This window comes from Vidua macroura, chromosome 1, assembly GCF_024509145.1.
Source record: "Vidua macroura isolate BioBank_ID:100142 chromosome 1, ASM2450914v1, whole genome shotgun sequence".
Taxonomy (NCBI): domain Eukaryota; kingdom Metazoa; phylum Chordata; class Aves; order Passeriformes; family Viduidae; genus Vidua; species Vidua macroura.
In genome coordinates, this window is record NC_071571.1 from 68,297,539 (window position 1) to 68,310,469 (window position 12,931).

A 12,931-nucleotide genomic window follows, 5' to 3' on the forward strand; every position below is an offset into this window, starting at 1 on the left:
CAGAGCAGGCAGGCAGTGGCTGGGGGTACTTTACATCCCCTGGCAAGACCTGCGGGTCACTCCATTATGACACAGTCCACCAAGGGATTTTCTCCCTCCTGCAGCAACCTGTCCTCACACCACATCACAGCTAAGGAGAAATCTTGCCAGCTCCAGTAGAGGCTGTGTACATCTCCTACCAGACAGAAGGCACAAACGCACTACAGCTGTAGCAAAGGAAGGAGCAATGCCTGGGCCTTATTTGAGTTTTTAATATCAGCTTGATGTAAGGTTTCTGTTCCTCTACCAGACAAAACCTATGAACCATGCAGAAACCTAAAGATGCAATAATTTTACAGTTTTGCAGTACAACAGTTTCCTTCTCTTACTTGTTAGTGAGGGTATGCTGGCAGTAAAGAGTAGGGTCCAGACTGCAGAGGCAGTGGCAGATGCCTAAACAGAAGTTCTTTGGCAACAAGAGATTAAACTCTGATTTTGCCCCTAACCACCTCTCTAGTCCTCCCTCTGCTGAGACTGACAATTAATGCAACAATTAACAGGCTAATTAACAATTAACAGACTGCAATAGCCCAGTATAAAATTTTGTACTGATTACTTTTTTTCCTTTGTCAAATTCACTAATATAACAAACTCTATCAATTCATTAATAGATCACCTATAAGCAGAAGAATCTATACAGGCAAAGCACCATTTCCTTTGTCATCTTGAAGATCAGAACAGCAGACAAAGAGTTTGACAGTTGTTTGCTTGAGTGCTTTACCTCAGAAGGTTTTGTTTTACAAACTTAAAGGCTAAGTACAAACAATAAATGACAAATATTGAAGCCAATTAGCTTGCTGGCCGTGTACCTTATTGCCTTTGTCCTTTGTCTCTCCAGGATCCCATTAGAAGAGAAAATCATTAGAAAATAACATTTGAAATTACTCTCAATGTCCTTAATGTGATGCATTCTATTTTTCTCCTCACCATATTTCAACCACATGTCTCAAATTTCTGTCTTCTAAACAACTCTGTCGAGCTCCCCCAAGCATGTTTATAGGCCACATTTTAAAAAGAAACACATTTTAAATTAAAGGTCGTATGGCTTAGAACTTGAGGAAGCATCTGCAGTTTGCTTTTGCAAATGTTCTGTGGTGAGGTAAAGAATTATTTTTTTCAAGCTTTACAGAAAAAAACTTCTCTTTTTGAAAATGTTTTCTGGGAAGAGTTTCTTTCATTTGATAATGATTTTGATTAGAGAATGAATATCCAAAATATTTATGTGGGAGAGGCAGGAAAACATCAATTTTTTAGCATAATTTTATGCATCAGTAGAATTAGGAAAACAGAGACATTCTCCCTAGCTTTATGGCTCCTTATCACTCACATATTCCTCATTTCAGGGGACATAATTTGGTTTAATATCAAGATATCTATCAAAACCAAGAAATTGATGTTCCCTCCTAACATTTCAGATGTAACTAATTTAAACTCTAAAGATTGGGAAAGTGTAATATTGAATTAAATTAACAGACTTATTTTCATGGGTCTTTGAGATTCCTGTCCGGATGGTTCTTTGTGGGTTCCTTTCCTTTCGGATTTTTATCATATGTTTTATCATTTATTTGGATCTTAGAAGATTAAGGAGAATGTCTAGGCCTCAACACCATGGTGCCTGAGTGTCTCCTAAATTATTAAAAACAGATATAGCAACAACATGAACATCTATTTTTATGTATAGTGCAATCATTATTACTCTGACCCCAATTCAGAAAAGGATGTATAGTCTGAAAAAACCCCAAACATATGTCTAACTAAATATTTGTATTAAGCACATTGAAGTGACAACTTTCAGAGCACAACTGGAGCTAAACAAGGTGTTTCTGTGAACCATATATTTCATCATATATTCAGCCACCAGTGCCACATGAAAATAGAACTGCAGAAAAACACTCTTGGTATTGAATGAAATATAATTCGGGACCACTTTCAAGACAGTTATACTTTGCCTTTAAATTATACACGAATATAAATTTTCTGTTTATCTAACTGCTTCTTGCAGAGGTTTTACCTTTCTTCAGTGTCACTCATTCTGATAGATGTTTGTAAATGGAACTAGGAATAAATAGTTCATTTATTCCAGCCATAGGAGCAAAACCCTGAAGAAAAATTGAGTTTTAAATTAGTGGCAAGTGAATTAAAATTATAATTTCCTAGAATGATTTCTGGTCTTCTGAAACTGTTGAAGATGAAGTCATACATTGGTTTATATTGGCTTACAACACCTTTGTCAGTTGCAGAAAAGGATCAGTAATCAAAGTGATGATTTCTACAAGGAACTAATACCAAACTAAGAACTCCAAACTATAAAGTAATAAAGCTACCGAGAGCTCATATAGAATTCAGTGGCTCTTGGGAACCAATTAATTCAGTTTGAAGTTGTTACACATAGCTATGAAGCTTTTGGCTTTGCAGCAGCAAAATCTGGTTGAAAACAAAGATTAGTTTCCTTTCTGCAGTTTTCTAGTTACAAAGCCATGAACTCCATCTGAACAAAACTGCCACTGGTTTGCTAAAAATCTAATCCATCCAGTTTGACTCAGTTGTTTTGTCCCTATGTTTCTAAGGAAATGTGCATCAGTGATTTTCACTCTGTCTCTGGAGACCGTTATAGGTCTGCAGTCATATTTTAAGGTATTTAAGAACAGCAATTCAGAAAAACATTTCTATAACTAATCACCTTAATTTGGGGATTTAGGGGCTGTGGTCTCCTGGAAAAAAACTGGTGGCCTGCCAACAGTAAAATAAACCTCAGTTTTTTCTATGTGCCTTTTATTTGTATATCTCCACACACACACATCCATTTTCCCATCCAGGTGCAGCAGTGAGCTTCACATCCCCATTCCTGGTACATTTGCACATATTTCCCTGTCACATCCTCCAGCTGAGCCACTTCTCATTGAGGCTGCAAATAGCTACCAAGGTCCCACCACTCACTGCCCTGACTCTGAAGCCAGCATTGGTCTGATCTCAAATTTTGGGGAGATGAACTTCATTTTCTGACATAAAAAAAAACCCTCGTAGGGAGCCACTAGATGGCACTTTCAAAACATGGTTTTGTGCTTTCTGTCCAACTAGTTACCCTTCTGGGTCTGAATCCCAAGGTGTACTGTAAACCTTCCAATTAGTTTTATCTATTTGCAAAACAATAAATGCTGCTCTCTGAAACTTATAGCAGTGATTGCCCTTAGCAACAGACATATTCAAAAGGTAGAAAAAGCAAAACTACTTTTTCACAAAGGGCAGAGTTTCTCCTCCTTTTCCCCATGCCATCATCCTCTCTGGAGCACAAGGCCACCAGTATATAACTGTGGGCATGCTTATAATGACATCCAATAGCCCTTATAGCATCTGTAGGGGGAGAAGGGAGAAACAACACAACTGCACGACAGATGAGACACATGGTATAGCAGAAGCAGCAGTCTCCTTCCTTGTTTAGAAACTATACAAGAGAACAGGTTTTTCAGCTGTGAGACTAGAAAATCCATTGTATTTTGAGTATATTTTGTATGCTTCTTTCCTCTTTTATCCCTTCTCAGGCATCCATTCCAGAGGCAACATTGATGAAGGAACTCAGTTTTAAAACACAGAAAATGAAAAAAGCTGTTTTAGGCAATAAGCTCTTCAGGGCAGGGCTGTCTGCCTCTCTTTATGTTTCTCTAGCGCTCAGCACCATGACAGTGCACACTCAGTGAGGTCTCAAAAATTTCCTGTAGATAATTTTATAAAAAATAATTCATAGAACATCACAAGATGTTGCTAATTGCTATTAGAAGTTTAATGACTAATTATTTTACCCCAGGGCAGAAGAGATGGAAAGATGATGTTATTGCAACAGAGGGTCACCACCTGTTTAGCCTCTTTATAAGAGCATTTCAAACTAAGATAACCTTGCAACACCTGACAAAAATAAACTATTAGGTGTGTGCTGCTATTAACAATTCAATTCCATTGACTGAAATTTTCTAGTTTTACTTTCATTGCTCATTGCCTACTCCTGTCTACCAACAATCTGTCAGCAGACACTTTCAGTCCTTGAATCTTGATGATTTTTAGAACTCTGGACACACAGTACATGGAATTGGCTGGGCCTTAATGGTTCTGGGTTTTTTTTTCATGTCACTAGAAAGACTGCTGTTATAAAAGCTGTGTGAACTCAATTCTTGAAGCATTTTCTGCAGATGGAGTAAAATGGATAATCCATGGCAGTATTTGTAGTACGGTATGTATTTGGTTGTTTGAGATCCTGGGTACATAAAGCTCTGGGGCAAAAGTTCCCATCATTCAGACTTCATGGTCAAGAAAAGGGAAAGAGAATAGCTGTGTTTGTGAACCAGACAAAGCTTTGTTCCACTGAGCTAACTTTTTGGATGGCATATAGAAATCTTGTTAACTGTGCCAGTCTGCTTAATCTACAAGGATTGGAAATTTTTGTTTGCAAGGAAGCTGTTTAAGTGTCTTCCAGAGTATTTGCATTGTACAAACATGCAGAAAGACAGGTTTTATATATATATATGTCACACACACAAACAAACAACAACAACAAAAAAAAAAGCTAAAAGAACCTTCTCAGGTGCAAAGTTGAGCAAGTCAGCATCAAGAAATACCAGAATTAAGGCTACCTATGGACCACTAATTTAGTTCCTTTGAGTTTAGAAATTCTGGTAGTCTTTAATTTTGTTATAATAGGCCAGTGATATTTCTTTTCATGCTAACACTATTTTGTTGAGAATATATAACAGATTATCATGTTATTTTATCATCAATATATATTTTGTCTGCTGTCCTTTGATGTATGATCCTTACTTGTTGGATATTATTTTAATTCTTCTAAGAATTGGCTCACCAACCTTTCTAAAGTATCAGTGTTTTAAATAGATAAGGGTTTCATAAATCATTTATTTCCATAAGATCTGTGTAAATAGAGGGTTAATGAGACAAGAGATCTTACAGATTGTTTATGAAGCAGAGGTTAAAAACATTCCATTTGACTGCTTAGCTGAAATTCTTACAACATGATTTTTGCATATTTACCATTATATGTCAGTTTACAGAGTCAGGCAGAACTCTCCTAATATTCATGTAGTAAATGAAATAGAAACCCTTTTTTTTTTCATGAGTTCTGAGTGACTCATTAGCATCAAGGCTAGAAGAAGCAAACAATTTCAATGGAGAATCATATACATCATAATCAAACAGATTTTCTTCTTTTCCAACCTTTTGCTTGATTTCCACACGTGCATACATGCAACAAAAGAGAGAAATGCAGACATAAAATCACTTCTTCATTACATGGCCTTAACAGTAAAATTGTCACAGTAGGAAAGCTGGCATTTTCTTTGTGAATCAGCCCTAAAGGGAATTGCAGCATGATACTTTGTCTGTAAAATAGCAATCCTCTGAAATCACCTTTGGATGAAGATACAGATTCCTTTACCCATTCAAAAAGAACCAGTTTCATTCACCAGTGTGTATCACACGCTTGTCCTTATTTCTCTTTGCCATATTTTCTGTAGTTCTAGATTCCTCAGCTACTAAGACTACTTTTGAGTTTTTATATTGGATCCTTGATCCTTGCCCCAAGTTTCTTTGCCCAGACTTTGCCTGATTTTCCTGTTCCCACTAACTTCTCCATTCAAGCTGCCTCCTATAATCCTACCAATGACTCACAGTACAATTCTCCAACACCAGGCTTCTTCTCAATGACTCTGGCTTTGTAATGCATTTATTTGTATCCTTCCCTTGATTTCTTCTCTAATGTATGCATAAAAGAGAAATATTGTTTCAGGATTTTCCAGGTATATCCTGCAACTTGGGACAGTTGGTCCATTGTGGCTTCTGAAGACTTACTTTTTAGTTAATCTATGTTCTACATGTGTGGATTGTTTTTATCAGAATAAGGATTCTTTAGTTCAGTGTTTTGTACTTACTTCAAATTCACATTTGTCACTAATTTGTATCAACTATCCTGACTGTCCCTTTGTGTAAAGGAAACCTGAGGAGAGGAATCTTTGACCCTCAAGTCGTCTCACCACATTGCATTGTTCATGAGCTTAACCCTTGACTTTTTTACATCTTGGGTAGGATATGATACCAATCAAACCACAATGCCTAACTGCAAAGGAAAAGTCCAAAGAGTTTGGGATGTCATTAATATGGAGAGGAATCTCTGTCAATGCATCTTTTACATCTGCAGCATTTTCACGCAAAGTTACTGATAATATTGTATATCCTTCCTATTTTGGAATTTTCTCTGTGGAAGTCATCAGACTCAGAGCAATGTCTTAAAATTACATCATCTACTCATATTATCCATTATTATAAGAAGTCACCATTGTTTTTGCTGTCAAGACAGTTATTGCGCAATTTGATAATTGAAAAAGACCCATGATAATTAACAAGAATAGGAGATGACACAGGATAATGCAGGAAAGACAAAAGTCTAAGGAGCAAAGAGTTATTCTATACAAGGCACAAATTGCAATGCCCAATATAATTTTTCTTTCTCCTGACATATGATTCCTATAGGTAGAATTAAAATATCAAATAAAATGACACAAAGAATCAAGTTTTAGGGGTCTTTTCATTTGGAAGAGTAAAAATAGGTTTGTTTGCTTGTAGTTTCATTGTTTGGGATTTTTTTAAAAAGAAATAACTCACGCATCAGTTAGACAGATGCTAGTATAAGGGGTCAAGTTAAAAAATGCTTTCCAGGCTGAATGGCTGGAAATGGCTGAATTGCTCTGAAATTGTTCTCTCCAAATCAGCATCATAGATACTGAAATGTTCTGCTTATTCAAGCACAGAGTTTGAACAAACTACTATTAAGAAATACTACTACATAAAGGGTATGACTAGCAAGTCTCACAGAAAATGCTTTGGTGTGCAAAATTGCTTAATTGTAGATGAAAGATTATTATCTTAGCATGAATAGCTGTGACTCACAGTCTGACTAAGCAGAGTCTGAGTGAGAAACAAAAAGCAAATTCAGGGAAACTAGGTTTTATCTGCTAAGGAACAGGCTATTTTGGTTCAAGTTTTGTTTATATCATCAGGTTATCAGAGGACACAAAGCTCTAAAGATGTGGCTTGCATGTTCCAGCATATCTCCTGTTTCTTCTCTGGATAGCCCTCTTTATTCATTTCACACACTACAAAAGGAATTGCCACATCTACTCCAAGAGACAAATTGTCCAGTAAACAACACAGAAGCAAGGGCGAGGGCTTCTCACAGCAGCCCTGGCATGTGCAGTACGTCAGCCTGCTATCAGCCGTGAGGATACCAGTGTCACATTCCATGAAGGAAAGATTGCAGGGGGAGCGTGTAACCTCGCACCCTTTGGGGGGACCGCAGCTTCTCGGCCCGCTCCCGGTTCAGCACCAGGGACAACGACAGCGCTCGCCCCGCCGCCCTCGCCCCCCGGGAGCGGAGAACTTGTTTGTCTACATGTGTACGGGCATATATACACATATATTAGCAAAACATGTCATAAAAGCAAACAAAATATTTTATATTTGAAATAAGGCTGGATTAAAAGCATTCTAGGATTCATAAAAGTCCTTTGTTATTTCAGCTATTCAGTGGGATACAGGCAATGTTCTTCTGATAGAGATTTTCATGCTTTCGTCTTACAAGAAACAGTAACAAAAAAACATAGAAATCATATATACCAGTTAAGTCCCCGACCATGCTGAGGTGAAGTATGGCTGAAGGGGCAAGGTCTGAGCAGAGGAGCTAAGAGGGTCAGATATATTTGCATTTTAGAAGCATGTATTTCTCACCATTTTGAGACTTGCCATTGGCTTGTCTGGAGCACAAAGATCAGCACAGAACAGTTGCCAAAACTCCTGTGAAAGAAACATTATACCAGAAAAAGGACAACCAGGGAAAACAGAAAATATACACAGAAGCGCAGCTATGAATGGCAAATGTTAGAAGAAGAATCGTTACCATGTGTAGAATTACTGGAGCATAAAGACCAGTTCCTTTAGGGTCCAGTAACTGCAATATTACCTCTGACTTGAGTACAAAGGAATAATAAAACTTCTGTTTTCCCTTTTTAATATAATTTACTAATTATAAGCCTGTTTATATCTCCATTCTGTATATTATCCTCAAAATTCTCTATAGAAGACAGTGTGGTTTTTTACATAATTCATCCTAGTGACAGAATCTTACAATAAAGACATCCTGAAGTGTATTTAGGCTATATCATTTTCAACTAATCTTTCATTCTTATAGGCATCTATTTCCATGTCATATGGCAAGCTGGTCATGTTCATTTATTAAGCAAATGTTTATGGTGTGACAGTAAATTAGACACCTTATGTGACTGAAAAGAACAAAAGTATCACATATTTTGCATGTGAAGAGATGGGCAAATGTGTTTATTCTTCTAACTTCCAGCTAGAAGAAGAAAACTAGAGGAGAAAAAAGAGATGCAAATAACTCATCCTGCTGTTCTGTAATCACCTCTAATTAAGGGTGGACCTGCCTGCACAGTCACCTGTGTGGGACAGACTCTTGTCCTTCCCCTGCAGTGGAAGCTGGATACAGTGATAAGTCTTGGTTTTCTAGTCACTGGCAAAGGTATGACAACACACAGGATAGCTGATGAATTATTAGCATGCGAGCAGACTTGCTGAGATTTGCACCTGGGAATATTTAGGTCAGTTTTGATCAACCCAGTAGAAGTTGGTGGGACTATTTAGGAGCTGCTTTCACTTGGAACCATGGTAAGGGACTGCAAGTGATCCATGAAACAAAACTTCTGCAACAAAGCCTTGTCTACTCCAAGAAGAGATTCATACTGCTACCTCAGTATTGATTTCTGTTTAACTTTCCACTATATAGGCAAGTAAGAAATAAACTAAAATTTAATTCACACACTTTCCACCAGAGCCACTGCACTGGACCCCCTTCTGCTCACCCAAGATTGGCTCCTTCAACTTTCATTTCAGCAGTTCCCACACCAATGCAAAGTGCTGAGTTTACCAGCCTGATTTAAATACCCTTCTACCAAACACCTCATTTAAAATTAATGGAAATGAAATGGAAATATTTTCATGTCCCAGGGGAGAGTACCCAGACAGATTGATAATCTGCAAGGCAAAACTGTACCTTGAAAATTATTACTGTGACGCACACACACCTAAGACATAGCACAGATTACTATGCGCTGCTAACTTTGGTGGCCTGCATGGGTAAGCATATGTTCCTCACGTATTACAGAAGCGCATATGCACACACACACATATGTATATATATACATACAGGAAATGTAGATATACATGTATGTATCTCGTGTTAGGACATACATGGCAAAAGGAAAAAAAAAATATCTTAAGAAGAGATTGTACAAATCGAGTAACTGCTTCAGACAGCTGTAAACTGTTGGCTTCTTGTACCTCTAGCCCACAAGAGTAACCTGTTACCAAATAGTTACAGGGTCAAAAACGTTACCAGTCTGGAACAAAAACTGGGAGACAGAAAGTCACTGCTTGAAGTTGTAATGAACTCTGTGTCTTTCTAACATATGAAGGTAACGGGGAAGTTGATTAAGTTGCTGCCATTTCAGAATTTTAAGCATCTGTGCCTGAAATAATTTGTTAGAGTAAGTTTTGTTCCACTTATAAAGAAAATTATTTCAGAGAACCACTGTATCATTAAAGTTGCCTGTTTTCATCACTTTGTTGAACTATATTCATTCATGCTCAAAGGCAACCAAGCACTTAAACATGTACATAATTTAAAACATGTCTCCAAGATCCCTAGTATCTTAATTCAAAATTAAAACTGGAAGTGATTCAATGAATCAGTGCTTCCAACAAGAAACAACTCCTTTCTTCCTCCCAACCTTTTAAGAAGAAAACAAGGCCACCCCTCTTACACTTCAGAAGGACATTAAAGTAAGTGACAATCAAATAAGAGGCAAAATAGAGCTTCAGTTAAGAAACCTGCCAAGAAAAGAGAAAGTCACTTGCAACATAATGAAACAGGAGAAAGGAATCCCAAAGTCCATAAAGGAAGACTGATTTTGCAGAAAACAGGGATTATCAGTGATGAGGCAAATTGTCCATGACACGAGATTATTTAGAGCAATAAGAATTAGAGATACTTTTTTGAAATTTCAGGGGTTATTTTAAGAGATCAGAAAACACCAGAGCTGTTATAAATCAGTGTTGCTAAAGTGTGAGATAAGGAATATCAGGAGAAATATCATGCAGGAATTGCTGGGTTCCTATAGCCATCTAGAGGAAGAGCTGGTTGTTCACGTAAGTCCAGTTTCCACTGAAACCACAAATTTCTTTTAAAAAATGTATTATCAAATATTTTTACATTTTATCTCATAAGTCATTGAAAGTTATCATGTCTAGTGCCTCCAGTGTCTAATCCTGTGCTCCTCAACACAAGAGAGATGTGGACGTACTAGAGAGAGCTCCACAAAACCCAAGATGATGGAGGGTGTGGAGCATCTCACATATGAGGAGATGATGGGAGAGTTGGGACCACTCAAACAGGAGTAGAGAACACTCAAGGTGCGATCTCACTGATGTATTTAAATACCTGGAGGGAGGGTGCAAAGAAGAGAGAGCCAGGTCCCTTCCTGTGGTACCAAATGACAGAAGCAGAGCCAGTGGGGCACAAAGTGAAACTTGGCAGGTTCCATCTGAACAGCAGGAAACAGTTTTTACTGTGAGGGTGACCAAGCCCTGTCACAGGTTTCCCAGAGAGGTTGTGGAACCTCCACCCTTGGAGATACTCAAAAACCTAATCATGGTCCCAGGCAGCCTCCTGTAGACAAACCTGACTGATTTGGGGTATTGGACCAGATGATGTCCAGAGATCCCTTCCAACCTCAATTATTCTCTTATTTATATCATTAAATGAATGGTACTAATTGAGTTTAACCTGAACTTGTTTGTATATACTGTAACCAAAGAGTTTTTCATTGAGACTTCTGGATGCATTTGCCATGTGACAAAGCACTGGACAGAAAAAGCAGGCATTGAAGATTACCAAGTCACAGACCAAGAAGCCTGAAATCGCATTTTACCTGAAACCATTTTCTATTATGCTTTGCATCTTCTAGATATTGGAATTGTGTCAAACTCAATCTTCATCTCTAACTCTGTATATAGATAAAAACACTGTTCAGTAAACATATTGGATCAAAAGCAAAACTAAGATTTTGAACTTGCCTGTTGCTTTTCACAAATTCAAACAAAGAAATCATATATCTCAGCAACTTTCAAAATCAGACACTCTTCCTTTGTGTTCATAAAAGGTTCTGTGTAACTTTCTCCTGTGGACAAGAATGTCTAGTCTTGCTGCCAGTTGAACTTGGTTACTCACATTCCTGGCCAGATTTACAGTTCCTAAACACTGGGGAAAATTGTAATTCAATTCCTTCTTTCAACTTACAATTTAAGGAGTGTCTTCAACAATGTTATTTTTTAGTAAATGATCAAAAATTAGATAGGCATGCACAAAAATAATTCATTTAAAAATTATGCTTTCACATAATATATTTTCAAGCTTATCTTACTAAATTAAAAAAAAAAAAAAAAAGAAAACAACTCCTCCCCCAAACCTTATTATTAGGCACATTGTCAAAACAATAAAGGAATATATGAGGGGTAATATTCTTTCCTAAGCTTATTCAGTTACAGAAACCATTTGGTTTCTGAGAGTTCCTTTTTTTTTTTTTTTTTTAAATTTTTAATCTCACGGTACTTTACTGAACTATTACACTTTTTGTAAATGATCTTCAGGTCTCACCACTGATTTTAAAAATAATTGTAATTCAGATAAAATGCCTAAGCCTAGTACTTCCCATCGGCAATCACCCAAGCCTTGCTTGTTCCAGATATTAAAACTGACATGGCAGAAAGGTTTCCCTCTCTGGGGGGAACAAGCAACACGGCCACCCCAGACAGGCAGTGGCAGCACTGGGGACAGCAGTGTCCCCATGCCATCCCTGGTGGTTACAGCTTCCCGGCCGGAGCTGTTCCCTGCCTCTGTAGGGAGCAGGTGTGGCTGAGGCCCAGACCTAAGCAAGTTTTGCCTCAAACATTCTGAGTATTGCTACAGAAATGGTGTGATCAGGGGAGAGGGTATGCTCAGAGGTGATGCAGCACTCTGAGCCAAATTGTTGCTCTGCCTTGAGGCTCGTGCTCACTCTACCCCCTGACTCATCTCCTAGAGGAGGTCTGTGCAAAAAAAAAAAAAAAAAAAAAAAAAAAAAAAAAAAAAAAAAAAAAAATCTTGTTAACATTAGAGGTGGGCACCAAGTATAAAAGGGAGTGGACTGGGCCACCTCGCTCTCCTCCCTTTCTTATTGTCTCAGCCCCAGCTCCTGACCATCCACATGACAAGACCAGCCACTGGGATCTAAGGACTGGTGATATTCTTTGTTTTCTTCCCTTGCTTTGCCCAGGCAAAGCACAGCTATCATATTCTGCTCTGTCTCCAGAGAACATTGGCACATTGTGGTGGCAGTTGACAAACTCTCTGTTTGTCATCCAGTCCCTCTAGGACTCCTGAGGTTTCCTTCTGATCCCCTTAACATCAAGGTACTCTGCTTGGAAACCCTTTCAAATTCATCATGATGAAGGAAGGTGGCAATACAGCAACAGCAGACCCCTCACTGAATGCTTGGAGACCCATGGGAATGCCGGAGGTGGGGCCATTCTTTCTGTGCCCTATCTTCATTGTGTGGTAAGGGGACTTTTTCCAGGTGGGGACAAATGCAGCTTCTCCTGGGAGAAGCCTCAGCCAAGGGGTCAGTTTCTCAAATAAGCCTGGTGCCAACACGTACTGAAGGGAAAGTCATCCCACAGGCAGCAGGACAGGCCAAGCAGGACAGCTCAGGATGCTGCACATCTGAAG

General features: G+C 38.3%; 1 long non-coding RNA gene across 2 annotated transcripts; it reads right to left on the minus strand.

The window, feature by feature from the left end:
* Positions 1–2,006: 2,006 nt before the first annotated feature.
* Positions 2,007–12,931, minus strand: LOC128815063 (uncharacterized). 2 transcript variants are annotated; one of them, XR_008439543.1, is made up of 4 exons: positions 12,861–12,931; positions 11,097–11,171; positions 7,822–7,887; positions 2,007–2,138 (listed from the first exon to the last, which is right to left on the minus strand). It is a non-coding gene; the product is annotated as an uncharacterized LOC128815063 (long non-coding RNA). The 2 variants fall into 2 exon arrangements; XR_008439542.1 differs by lacking the exon at positions 2,007–2,138 and adding an exon at positions 7,580–7,667.